Source organism: Condylura cristata, unplaced genomic scaffold, assembly GCF_000260355.1.
Source record: "Condylura cristata isolate star-nosed mole 26May11 unplaced genomic scaffold, ConCri1.0 scaffold00016, whole genome shotgun sequence".
In the NCBI taxonomy this organism is placed as follows: Eukaryota; Metazoa; Chordata; class Mammalia; order Eulipotyphla; family Talpidae; genus Condylura; species Condylura cristata.
The window spans coordinates 35082786-35096922 of record NW_004567117.1 but is presented as its reverse complement, the minus strand read 5'-3'; the positions used below and the strand labels follow the sequence as shown (position 1 = coordinate 35096922).

The 14137-nt window shown below is 37.5% G+C and overlaps 1 protein-coding gene across 1 annotated transcript in view; it reads right to left on the bottom strand.

The window, feature by feature from the left end:
• RAB27B (RAB27B, member RAS oncogene family) overlaps positions 1-13313 on the bottom strand; it is a 113410-nt gene extending 100097 nt beyond the window's left edge. Inside the window, exons 1-2 of the mRNA XM_012725964.1 lie at positions 13263-13313; positions 13056-13130 (exon numbers count right to left, since the gene is read on the bottom strand). The gene's annotated coding sequence lies outside the window, so the exon portion shown is untranslated. The remainder of the gene's footprint in view (positions 1-13055; positions 13131-13262) is intronic.
• Between the last annotated feature and the right edge of the window lie 824 nt (positions 13314-14137).

The window sequence follows — 14137 nt, the reverse complement described above, 5'->3', positions numbered from 1 at the left end:
ATGCCAAAAACATCATTCAATGCCTGTTGCTTCCAACACTTGCTTCTTGTCAAATGAGACAATAAATAGATTATTATCATGATTGACAATCTAGATAGGATTCATGGAAAGTTAAGACCAAGTTTTAATCTTGTCATATTTTTTTCCTGTTGAATTTTCAGTTGTCTTTTTTCTATTAATAAAAAATAAAATTTCAACTGTATTATTTGTTATTAAGTGATCTTGTTTCATAACACTGTATATGATTAAGAGGTAGACTTTCAGCTCTCACACTATCTGTAGGGCAAATTAGCCATCCCCAAGACATAATTCTACATGTAAGTAAGTGATACCTTGACTGAGGTTGTTCTGCTGCTAAACTGTAGAAACTCAGGCAAGCAGCCTATAAGTTAAAAATTAGAGAGAAATTCCTTATTTCCTTTCCTGTTCAAATATCTAGATGAGTTAGACCATGTTGCTGCTATTTATGAAAAGAGGTTCTACAATGTGCATTAGAAAAATGATCTGACTGCTAAAATGTTTACCCAATGGATAGAAAGAATATCTTATCATTTCCTTCCTAATCCTGAGGCTCTAGAACTCTTTCTATTTATACATCCCAGAAGTTAGGAGGATGGTGTCTATGAATCATTTTGATCTCCAGGGGAATAGTTAATAAAAAGTCTTAGATAAAATCACTCCTATGTGAAAATTCTCAATATTTCTACATTGTGTACAGTCAAGGAACAGAAATTTAATAATTGTGGGATAAGTTCACATGTCATGTGAACTTCTCACCACACCATGCAGAAAACATAAAATATTTTCAAAAAGCAAATGAAACTATGTCAAAATTAAAAATGATTGCTCTTGGTAAAGAAATACTCATGAAAATGAAAGGCACACAAAATAAATCTACTTTTACCAAACAATCCACTTATCATACTCCTTGGTATTTACTCAAAAGAACTGAATAATGTTCACACAAAAATACACACATGTATGTTTATAGCATAATACAACACTTGGAAACTGCTACATTCAGAGATTGGAATGTTATTCAGTGTTAAATGAAATGAACCATCAAGTCATGGAAAAAAACGCGAATTCTAAGAGCTCATGACTCCATGGAAGAAGTCAGTCTGAAAGGAATGTCTATATATTGTTGGGTTCCAACAATATGGCATTCTGGAGAAGGTAAGTCTATGGACTCAGTAAAGATATCAGTGATAATCCAAGACTGGGAGGAGAGGGATGAACATGTAGAACACAGAGGATTTTTAGGGAAGTAAAACTATCCCATATACCAGAAAGATGGATACATGTCATTACACATTTGCTCATAGCCACTGAATGTACAACACCAAGAGTGAACCTTTAGATAAACTACAGACTTTGAGTGGCCATGATGTATAAATGTAGCTTCTTCAGTTAAAACAAGTGCACTGCTTTGCTGGAAGCTGTTGACAATGGAGGGTTCTGCACATGTGTAGAGGCAGTAGCTACAGGGATTTCTTGTACTTTTCTCTCAACTTTGTTATGAACCTAAATCTGTACTTTAAAAAAGTCTAGCAACAAAAAAGAGAAGCCATAGAAAGGATACATCTTTGCAGTACAAATATCCTACAAAAGAATTACATCCAAAGTATACACTAACCTCTTAGAACTCTACCAAAAAGAAACCAAAGCAAACAAACCAACAAACCCCCCTCATTACTAAAGTGGGCAAAAGACTTGAATAGATACTTTTTAAAAGAAGATATACCCCCTTAACGAGATGTTCGATGTTCGATGTTCGCTCCATTAGACTGTCAGAGAAATGTAAATTAAAATCACGTGAGATACTGTATATAGTTTCTAGAAGGACTAAATTTAACATGAATAACATCAATTGCTGGTGAGGATGTGGAGAAACTAGAACTCTTATATATTTCAGCGGGGAAAGTAAAGAGCAAAACTACTGGAAAACTAATTGGAAACTTCTTACAGAACTAAATATACACTTCCTACATATTTCAGCAATTTTACTCTTAGGTACTCAACAGTAGAAGCAAAAACATGTTTCTATACAAAGACTTGAAAATCAAGATTCATAGCAATGTGATTCACTGTAGTCACAAAATGGAAGCTTCCTGCACATCCACCAGTAAAAGAAAGAATGTGTGAACAAATTTTATTGATAGTATAGTCATAAGTGGAACATGGTCTTAAACTACAGATACTTTTACTAACGTGAGGGAATCTCAAAAACATTACATGAAGGGAAAGAAGGCGATCACAGACAGCAGTGTTCCTTTTATATATGTCACAAAATGCAAATGAAGCTTATCAGAAACTACTTAAGATTAGGGTTCACTGCAAAGGTGTATTTAGTAACTTTTAGGAGTGGTGATAACATTCGCTTGATTGTACCCATGGTTACACATGAGTATACAATTTCCAAGATGCACTGAGTGTTACCCTTACAACAGGAGCAGTTTAGTTTATGCAAACACACCACAACAAATTTGTTTTATAAAAAAATTCTTGTCCAGATCAAGTTCTGTCCCACAGTTAGCAAAACACACAGACTAAATTTTTTAAATCTTGTAAATGTCTTTCTACTCTTTTTTAAAAAGAGGTTAAGGTAAAGATACATTCTGTAAAATTCTGCTTTCACCATTGGGGTTATGGTAGATGAGCAACCAATAGCAATTTCATTTTTTTCTTTCCAATAGTTCTAAGGTGGAAAGTATAAGGTCATTACAGGCAGTCAGCTGTACACAGAAGGACAAGTTTATAAGTACATAAACAGTCTGTTGTTAGATCTTAACATTTACTATATGTTATACGAATGTTCTTCCCTTTTTGTGATTTACTATGGGACCTGCTTTTAGAATGCCTTTGCTGATTTATCCTCCAAACTCTGTTCTAGCTCACTTTTTATTATACACATTTAGCTTTTTCACACACAGTCTGTTTCTCAACTTTTTCACAAAGCCCTACGAGTCAAGAATCATATCCAATAATTTTTAATGGGTTATTTGTACAGATGATATAGTCCCTAACAGCTGGATATATCATGGGTACTGCTAGCCTTGTTTTTAATATTTTCTTGCCTTATCAATATTTAATCAAATAAGCTAGTTGTTAAGTTATTTCCACTTAAAGTGGCAATGTTATTTAGGAGATTTGACCGGGTAATTTAAAGTATCTATCTTTCTCTTGATACATTCATAAATTTAGGACCATTCATTTATTTACTTGATCAGTCTCTCAATAAACATCTATTGAACACCTTTGTCCAACATTATTTAACTGCTGGAATACAGAGATTTAAATGCCCACATTCCCAAAAGTACATCAAATTACAATAATAAACGTCTAACAGTGTGATAAATACATCATGAGAGGGAGTGGAAAGGAAAAGGATAATGTCAACAAAGGTTGTCGATACATTCAAAATAAAATTTCGATCAATGTATTCATTAGCAAATCCAAAATACTGCAATCAAATTGAATGGCATATTTCTTCATTTTGTACATTTTCATCTCAGCTGTAACCCCATGGACTTCCCACCACCACATAACTTCACCCATGCGCCATCACCATAGTCGGGTGTGCTCTTCCTCCGCCACCCCTCTTTTTGATCTTGTTCCCTCGCCTCCTCTATAGACTGTCTCTGATTTACACTTGGTAGTTGGTGTTCATTTTTACTTTATTACAATCCTATATATAAGTGACATTTAAATCATTTAGATATCCAAATGCAGGTGATCTATAATTGATACTATAAATAAAGGGTGAGTTATTTGGGCATTAAAACCATTATTTTCCCAGACAGGGCGCTAACTCTTTCTCTGATCGCTTTGACACACCTGTAGCTAAGCCTACCGGGAATGAGCCCTTCCAAGGTTCCACACTCACTTACAAGAAGAAATTGGCTAGCATGAGGCACCCTAGAGCATAAACACGGAATCAGTCAGTTATGTTTAGAAGCTGACCTCTCTCACTCAGACCTTAGTGGAAGATCAAGTAGACAATAAGCGCTACGTTCTCCTACAGAGGGAAAATTTTTTTTGGCTATTTTGAATGAGAAGACCGAGGCCAGAATTTTGCTGATGTATGCATTTCCTTGATTGCAACATGATAGAAAAATGTAATCTATACCAATCTACTTTTTCTTTCACTTTGAAAATAAGGAAGTAACATTTAGAAATCAAAATTTTCAGGCCCTCCTTGGTGGCACCATGGGTTAGGACGTGCAAGCTGGCCGTAGCCTTTTCAGTCAGAGTTCGATCCCTGCCCCATAGGTGACCCACATGGCGCGGCAGACCTCCCCTGACCCACCCGCTGCTCCCCTCAGCAGTGTACGCCATCATTCTGCCTGTTCTGCTCCCCACTCTGTCTCTGGTGAATCCTCTCGCTGCCCCTGCACCTCTGGCCTCTACCCCAGTTCTGTATGCATAAATACATAAATCATTAACAAAAAAATAAAAAATTTTAACCTCATCCTATTGAAAACTCAAATGCTTATACCATCTTCTTCCTCAGAATTAACATGTTAACATTCTGAAATTTCCAACCCACTCCCTCCACACTCCTCCCTTCCCTAGAAAATATCTATTTATCCTCTAGATCCTCATTTGTGTCACTTTGTAACTGATGCCATCCTTTCTTCCTTCTGTCCAAATACACACCCAGCTCCTATCCCAACAGCCCAGAAAAAAGACCCTCATGCTCTCTGCATACTTCTTCATGAACCTTAGCAAAATTTGTATTTAGTTACTGCGTATTTTCTGCTTTCCTTCTCAGTCTGCACCCTCCCTATGGGTAAACTTGTTTCTCCCTTGTTTGGACAATGGATTCCTGAAAGTTACTTGTTTAGTCAGCTATAAAATTTACAAACAATAATGAAATGCAGGGTAAGACAGCTTCATTTTGCTAATGAGAAATCCAAGGTGAAGGAGTTCTCGATTATAAAATTAATTTGTATGATTTTTAAATAGCATCCTATTTGATCATGTTGTATTTTCTTACTACGCTATTGTGTATTATAATAAAAGCTAGCTTCTACTTAGCATGAAGTTATTTTTATGGCAATATGTGTGATTTCATTTTATCATAATTGAGTACAAAAAATAAAATTTTACACGCAGCAAAAGGCACTACAAGTCTCCTAAGATACTGTGACGGCCTTGACCCACTTCTCTCTGTAAACCAAACATATATACATACACATATCAAATATATACATACCATAAATACATATCAAATATATTTATATAATGGTTTGGTGTTACAGGTCTTTAAAAAGTATGCATTGCTCCGAAATAATTTTATATTACTAATAAGATATATCATGCATCGCTTATTTCACTCATGTAAAGATCCTATTTTTGCCTAACATGCATTTTTTTTTTTTTTGCCTAATATATAAAGTCTATTCAGGCAACAGGCATTTGCTACCTAATTTTAATTTTACATAGTTTCAGGTTGAAACTAAATAGCCTCTATCACTGTCTGCATTCTATTAAAACTATCAGAGGCCTCCCTCTTTAACCCGGTGGTACAACCTGTTAAGGTACAGCATTGTAAAGCTCTCCGCAGCCACTGCCACACCTGTTCCGTCTCGGGCCCCTGAGCTGACCCACATGGCCCGGCAGGTCTCTCCTGACCTGTTAGGCTTTGGCAGTTTTAGAAGTCACTCCCAGTTGCTCCTAAAATTCACTCATAACTTAATTTTTGAGAATTCTCAGAACAGCCATTTGTTGTTTAGTTTTTAAAAGTAAATGAAAAATGTTAGAACTAATTAGATTTGTCTGGTGGCTTCATAATCACTCACTGGGTCAATATTATTGTAAGAGCTGCAGAGAAAGAACCATAAAATCATAGAGGCTCAGACTTCCGTGGGCTAATTGGCACCAATAAAGTAGTACTAATGTAAATAGTTCAGAAAATAGAAGATTTTTCAGGAAAGCCCCTTCCAGAATGGACTCTCGCCTTCAGGGAAAACACTGATGAAACCATCCTGAAGAACTCGTAGAGCATTTTACTCCTCCCTTATAAATGAACCAAACCATAGCCAATTAGTCTCATCATTCAAGAGCTCTGAGTTTCTTGGTGCTTGCCTGTGGCTCTGCTCACTACAAGCCAGACCTGCTGCCTTCAACACAGGATGGTCCCAGAACTTCATGGAATGGATGGCGCCAAGCACTTGCTACTCCCAGACACAGCTTCCCGCCTCACGTGGCTTAGCCAACAGTCAGGCTTTCCTGGGCCCCCGCGGGGCAGATGCAGATGCAGACACAGACATCCTGCACCAGAGCAGACAGCTGGACCTGGCGGCGAGGCCTCGGGCTCACGCACAGGATGTCATGAGCTCATGAGGAGAATGTAATTGCTTTTATTTGTCTGGAATACAGCGAGCATTATTTTGACTGTTTTTAAAATAAATATAAAGGAAGCTGTTGTTTTTTCTTCTTAAGCTATCTCTAATCCTCACCTTAGAAGATTATGCTTTTGTCAACTGAAATTGAATGTTCTAACTGGTGTCTGAATCTCAAGACCCCCATTGAAATGTGGAAACAAATACTTTTCACTGAGTGTCCTTATTTTCTATGGTAATAGATTATCTGTATGGGATCAGTGAGAACCTGCCCCATTTTTACCAGGATGGAATTGTGCAAATCAGTGTTGCCAGTAAATTTCTGATCAGATTGTCAGCGGTTGCAGGTAAAATCAAGTAGCGAGGGTGTTTAGGTGTTGGTTTCTAAGCTTTAGGGTAGAATAGATATTCAAAGAGAATTTTGAAAACCCAATTCAGGTTTCCTTATGAAAATTTCTAGGCAGAGAGGCCTTTGTGGTACAACCTCCAGGAAACCTTGTTGTTAACGGATGCATCTGATGCCTCCATGGAAATAACCAAACTTGTATCCCAGTAAAACTTCACTTACAAAACGATAAGAGCTGAAATTGGCACATGGGCTTATTCTGTGCACCTCTGCCTGGTTTCTTCAGTGCTTTGGAAGAGTCATATGTTGCTTGACCTTTCATTCACCAACAAATTAAAGAGAATCCTTATTGTCCATTTTTTATTTGCTTGGGAGTTAAGGTTTCCACTTTGAAATTGTACTGAAAAAGAGCAACCTGCTAAAACAATAAGGCTATGTGAGTATCCTAAGATACCTAGGACGTGGCTTCTCCTTCCATATATATCTAGCACATCATGATCTCTCAGAACTTCAGGATTGTGAGGCTGCTAGTCCTAAGCAGCCTGACTGACCACCATTTTTGTTACCTATGGTTCTGCATTCCTATACAAGGTCAGAACTGTCCGGTCAGTCAGTTATAAAAGCCCAATCTACAGGTGTCTTCAATCAAACAAGAGCAGAAAGCTTGACCACCATGGGAAGGGTGTGCATTGGGAAGTGATCCTGGGAATGCCAGGCTCAGGGTCATTGACTGATGTATGAGGGACCCATGAGCTAATCAGTGGAACACTTTGTTCAAGATTCAAAACCTGGCTGGGGACCTGGGGCCTGATTTTCATCACGATACTGAGTGATCAAGCAGATAAATACCTGGGAGCAGACTCAAGACCCCTGACACTGGAGGTGGCAAGTTTTACTTCTAGTTTTTTCCTAGTTTTGCTCCTCCCTCTCCTCCTTCCCCACTGACTGATGCTGTGCGACTGTTTTAATAGGAAAAAAGGCCAGTATGCATCCTGCCTTCACCGCTCCTGTTAGTCAGTGTAGTGTTACCAACGAAACAGGTTCGTCATCTATAAACTGGAAGTGGTAGACCAGTATTTCAAAATCCCTTCCAAACTGCACTGCCTTAGTCTAAAACGAAAAAGTATGAATGTATTCATGGAGGTAGAGTATTACTGAAAGAAACTTGAACTAAATTTGAAACAGACTTGAAATATGCTCTTTATTGTTGTAACTAAAGGAATCCATTCCAAACAAAAAAGCACCATTTAAGTGATTACTTTGCCAGGAGCAATTGCTCTTTGATTGAGCCATTTGTTCTTCAGATAGATGACTTTTGACATGCATAGAGAGTGATGCAAGATGGATGTCTGTCCTGCAGTGCTAAGACGAAAAGCAGGACCATTCTTTATCAGAGAGCAGTAATGCTGAGACAGTGTGTCTCCACCCTTTGGACTGAGAGCAAGGTGCTATTTGATCTGAAATGGAATTTTGATCTACTTTCAATTTAAACAATTGGAAAATTGTAGCTAGTAAGAACTTTCCTGAGGAAGTGAAAGGCAAAATGATAAAATATCACTGATAAAAGTTTAACACAATATTTATGACATAGAGTCATTATGGGGCTATATCAATAATGGATGTGGTTGGTATTTACTTCATACAGTAATGGAAATATTTTCTTTATTAAGAAAATATAGGATATTGTAATAGCAACCATCTTAAATTCAGTTATTATTTAATTGTAACCTTGAAAATATAGGATATTGTAATAGCAACCATCTTAAATTCAGTTATTATTTAATTGTAACCTTGAAAATATAGGATATTGTAATAGCAACCATCTTAAATTCAGTTATTATTTAATTGTAATCTTGAAAATAAGTGCATGATAGTGAACAGAGTAAGTCCATCAGAATTATGGACTTATTATAAACCAATAATGTGTTTGGTTGTGACATACAGGGGTGAAAGGGAAAATTTCAAGGATGCCCAGTTCCAAAATCTGGGCAGTTCTTTTATCTACATCCCTACCCAAAGCCCTGGGGCAAAAGGTGAAAAATATGCAGAAATAACTCCACTAAGAAGTAAGGACAAAAGGGAAGCATTTTAGTGGTATCAAAAGAGGTATTAGGGGGGATGACCGCATTTGTTGGAAGGGACGGGTCTACACCATTTTCCTCATCTGTTTTCAGAAACTTTAGGGTTATCAAAATGCACTTGAAAATAAAACTACAACTACATAAAACGTCTCTAGGACAAAATAAAGACTGAACACAAGAGCACCCCAAAATCTGTGGAAACAAATATGTAACAGACTTAAGAGTCTTAGAGAAGACTATCTCTTCATTCTTCCATTATCTGTCATCTATTATTCCCCCTGGAAATCTGTAACCTCCAAATATTACAATTTTTATTATTCAGCATTTGTACCCATTTTTAAGATTATATTATGCATGAAAGTAGAGGACTTCCTAACCTCAGTGTTCCTTCCAGATGCTAGTGATGTGTTCAACATAAGTATACGTTCCAAGCATAGTGACTGAATAATACATTTTAGAGAAAATGGGAAACGAAAAATGGGAGGAAAAGCTCAGGGCATCATGGAGGTGGGAAAACTATGTTATCTGCACCAAAGGGAGAAATCAAATATTACCCAATAATGACAAGCTACTTTCCTGATATTAATATCATAAAATTTGGCCTCAGGATATTGCTAGAGAGAACCTACAATGGAAAGAGATCATACATCTAGTTAATAGTATTTGCCTGTTTGTTGTCTACTTGCCGCCACAAAAATGATGAAGACCATGGGCGGTGGGATATCTCTTTTCTACCACTCTAATTTCTATGCCTGACATACAATGAGGAATTAGTGTCTATTAATTAATATCTAATGAAAGATAATACAAAAAAACTAAATGCTGTGTCCATCAGATTTTTTTATACTGGCTTCAAAGCACAAAGTAAAATTAGTATGTTATATTGTGGGGTATAACTAACCTCATTTGCAATTTAAACATCTGTGAACCAAGAGTTATATTTATCAACAACTTGTATCAACAATATTTATCAACAGTAGTCTTTTTCAGCTTCTTCCCTATAAAACACAGATGTAAATGAAAGTAACAAGAGAAGGTCAGTTGTGTCCCATGTTCAAATCAGTGAAAGCTGGTAAGTCAGGAGGGACAATTAAAACTACCATGTTTCACGTTTCACCAATGCACCAGTTGCACATTTCTTTTTGAATTATTTTGTTGGCTGACATTATTGTTTGAACTCTGGAAGTACAGGGTCCCCCACTTACGGTGATGTTGCCATAACTCTGTCACCACCAAGATATCCACATTTCATTGTTAACTGGTCTTTCATACCTCATAGCTGAATTTCGTTATTTAAAAGCTTTGTGTTGTACCTATAAACTTAACTCTTCATAAATAAATTCTGAAAACAAGACCTGCACTTTCAAAAAATGCTTCTATCCAAAATTACATGCACAATAACTTATCCCATGTGTCAAACACCTACCAGTGTTGCCACTATCACTAATGTGGGCAGGACAAGCTACCAATACATCCTCGTTCCTTTCTCTTTATTCTTTTATTTAACAAGGGAAAATCATATTGAGATCACAGAGAAACTCTCTAGTGATATATAGCTCCTATTTTTGTGGCTTGTGTATGTAGCCAAGGAGTTACATTAGCACTGGGATCGCCTTTCAATACAAATCGGGAACTACTTGTCATTTCTTTACATTTGTTCCAATTTCCCTGCAACAAACTAAGTGCTTCCCACAGGCCTAACCTTAGAAGTAGCCTCCAGAGAACTTGTTGCATTTTCTGTGGTTTCTACTAGGAGACATTTTTTTTCTTACTCAAAACGCAGCAAACCAAAATAAAAGTCATCTGAAATGCCAGATCCGGTTTGACTGAGGTTTTTGCTTTCCTTCACATTAACTCCTATCTTCTTCCTTAAATATCTTACTAAGTACCCTATTCATGTGGAATATGTCATGTCCTTTAGAAAGAAAAGCTTTGCTGAGAGTAAAATCCAATTTGCTATCTCTGAACCTCTTTGAAAATATGTAAGTCGAAATCAGTCTCTCAGAAACATCTGCATTGCTATTAGCCAGTAATAATAGTTACTAGTGATGTTCCCCTATACCTCCTTAGCAGCCAGACTTTTCAAGACCTCAAGGGACTATCCCCAGGGAAAAATCATCAGATAATCACTAATTTCACATGAATTAGTTGTAGCTATTGCAATTTAGCCTTTCTTTTAAGCCCCACTTTTGTGCCAGGAATTTGGGGTTTGTTCACCCTGCCTCTGTCTCGCCAATGGGCTTTATTTTAGGACTTAAGTTTAGGAAAAATATGTCCATGTTTTGAGAAGAGTATCAAATTCTGAATAAATATATGTTTTCTGTATTTTTTTCCCTCATCATGGAATTCAATGAATTTTAAGATTCAATCAATGAATCTTAAGTTGGCAAAGCATAAATTGGGAAAATTTTTTCAGCAGTTAGTTTTAATTTGAAGAATTGAGTCATCTTTCCAGACTTGGGGTATAGAAAAAAAAAATTGAAACAGGGAGGGAGAAACTTCATCAACACAAAATTCATAGAATTATATTTTCTTATATCAACTTGAAAATAAGTTTTAAAACTTGCCTGTTTCAGAAAATATCTTAAGTCTATTATACCTCCATCCTACTTTTCCTAACCTCCTCCAGAACAAGACAATATCTTCAAACAAGATTATTCCTGCATATGAAATACCATATAGCGATGTTAATTTTTATTTGTATTTACATCTTAAGGATACTTTCAACTAATTATTATAACCACTTTTAGTTATAGTTTTAAAAATATGTAGCATAGTTTTATAGTAAGTACTATATATATTCAATTAAAATGCTTAATTTATAAAAAGTATACAGCAATAATATATTCTGTCATTTGCGCTTCTTTTAGCAGATGAAAAGTTTTAGAATGATAAGCATGTTCTTCAAAAGCTTAATACTTAAGTTATATGAAAACACATTAAAGGCATTTCAATAAATCAAATAGGATATACCTAAAATATATATTTTGAACAATTAAAAGTATTTTTGATTTTTTTAAACTATGCTCTAACATCACGTTTTCAATATTGATGCATTACTCTGAAACTTAGTTTGATATTTTCTTTCCTGAAATAAATTTAATGGCACTGTTGAACTTAAAATGTCCCATGAGTTCACTGTTAATATGACTCAACATTTCTTCATTTATAAATACATTCACCTATTAACATTTAGGTATAAGATACCCAAAATTAGTGTAATTTCTATTTATTTCTAATGATCCAAATCAACCATTTTGCAAGCCGTTAAAATTTTCAAAGAGCTGGCCCTCCCTGGTGGCGCAGCGGGTTAAAGCACAGCACTAAGAAGCTAACGCCACTTCCGCATGAGTTCGATCCCCGCCTGCCCCGAGGTGAACCACATGGCGCCGCAGACCTCTCCTGACCCGCTCGCTGCTCCCCTCAGCAGTGTACTTCGTCGATCTGCCTGTTCTGCTCCCCGCTCTGTCTCTGGTGAATCCTCTCACCGGCCCTGCACCTCTGGCCTGTACCCCAGTTCTATATGCATAAATAAATAAATCTTTAATTTTTTTTTTTCAAAGAGCTTTTTAAACATGATATTGGCACCAAGGCCTTGAAAAAAGCATCTTCAACAGATTTGTAAAATTACTTCAGGAGAATTTCCAATTCTCTGTAGAGTTCTATTCCTTTGGGTGTTTAAACAGCAAATTACTCCCTTACCACATATAACCAGATTTATTGTTGAAGGAAGGGAAATCTTAGATTAGTAAATTTTTAAATGTTTCTGTGTGCAATCTATTCATTGCAGCATTGAGCATGGTCAAGAGAAAGCAAACTAGATTTCTCTTGGATGGCTCTACACTGTGAGGTGCTGAGTGGCTTAGCAGCTTTCTGGCAACCGGCATTCATCACAAGAGTATTTATTTGGAATGCAGAAATAAAGAAAGCACCAAGGACTTCTACACTGCAGCACAGCAATGATTAGATAGGACAGTCTTTGAGCTTTGAAAGCAGAAAGCAAGCAAGCAGTCTGCAGCCCTGAGCAAAATCTCTTTCCCATGAAAACTGTTGCAAATTCCGTGCCTCTTCTTGCAAACCCACAGGCTGGAAGAGTCACACAGCCCCTCCAAAGTGGAGTTGCAGGCCCATCATTAGTGGTTTAGTCACTGTCTTGGTGCTTTTCCTTCGTAAATGAAATCTGCAGATGGCACCTTACGTTGGCTCTTTCAAAAAGAAAACAGGTCAAGAGACACAGCTAACACAGGCAGCATGTTAGAGATCTGTAGCTGATGTACTTACAACTCCAAATGCCTCCAGATTTCAGCCTCTGTCTCTATCTAGCCCATTTCTTTATGGCACTGTTGCTTCCATCGGCTGTGGAAATTAACATAAAATAATATAGTAACCCAACAAGTGCTGGACAACATTTCAGAGCATCCGATTAAGTGAATACTAACGGCACGTTGACGGGGTGCGCAATACGAGTAAGAAATAGCAAGTAAATACCTTCCTAACGCCCAGGAGGGGGAAGGATGCAGTGGTGTTACTGGCGCTCCTGCTCTCTCGGCTTGTGTAACTGCAAGGCAGCTCTAACGCTCTGACAGGCTGTGAAGCCTGGCTGCCTCTCCGCGTCGGGGCGGTCCTAGTGCCTGCGCGGGCTAGCGCACAAGGTAAGTCCGGGAGCGTCCTGGCTTCTAGGGGCAAGTCCCGAGGGTGTCACCAGCAGCCTTCCGGGGAGTCAGCTTGTTAAGTCTCAGGACAGTGGGGTGCGGGTTCCGGAAAAGTGATAGTAAACAGGGTGTTCTCGCCTTTCCCAATATTGCCGTGGAAACCAAAGTGCTTTACAGATGATCTGGTTTGTTAAACAAGCGGGGGCTCTTGGAAATGCTAAAGCCAGATGACTTTTGGGAAGGTAACTAATTTGCACATAGACTCTACTGCCTGCCATCCATTTAATTTCGGGTTTTTTCCCCCTCACAATTTAAAAGGGAAAAAGAATATAAAGAAGTAGGGGACATTTTAAAGTCTGACATCTCTTTTTTATGACTTGCTAAAAGTGTGACAGGCCTAAAGCTCCATGTTTAGCAACAGGACCTATTAAAAAATCTCAAAAAGATGCAAAGTCAAACAATATAGACACCTTCAGAAGCTCCTTCCCCAAGAGAGGCAAGATGTACCCCAACTGTTAACTCTCCAGGGAGATCAACACCACCCTCACCCCTCTCCACGCCTGCCCCCCCTCTTTTTAGCCCTACGTCACCTTTCCCCATACAACATTCATTTTTTTATTCAATTATTTTCTTAATTCTCCTACTGCAAATTAATATGGATAAGGGGATCTGCCCTCTTGCCTGAAGGGCATAATAGGGTGATTACTCAGC